A 336-nucleotide genomic window follows, 5' to 3' on the forward strand; every position below is an offset into this window, starting at 1 on the left:
TGACGGGGAAAACTAATTCCCAAAATTTAAATAGATTAAAAAACGGGAAATTTCCCCCCCCCCCGAAATTTGAATAAACAGATTAAATAGAAACACGAAGAATTATGAAAAAAAAATGCTATAATACAAATTTGTAAAAATTTAATGGATTTCGCCCTTTAATATAACTGATGGGGATCCGACAAAATGAAAAAAACCCCCTTTTATATAATCTTAAAAACCCGGAGATAAGGATAACATTAAAAACCCTTTAGGAGTAAAAAGGAAAGGACAAGGGGTTTATAGATAAAATTCATTCGAAAAAACTGATAACCCCCCCAAAAAGCTTCATTCTAA

This window comes from Penaeus monodon, chromosome 24, assembly GCF_015228065.2.
Source record: "Penaeus monodon isolate SGIC_2016 chromosome 24, NSTDA_Pmon_1, whole genome shotgun sequence".
Taxonomy (NCBI): Eukaryota; Metazoa; Arthropoda; class Malacostraca; order Decapoda; family Penaeidae; genus Penaeus; species Penaeus monodon.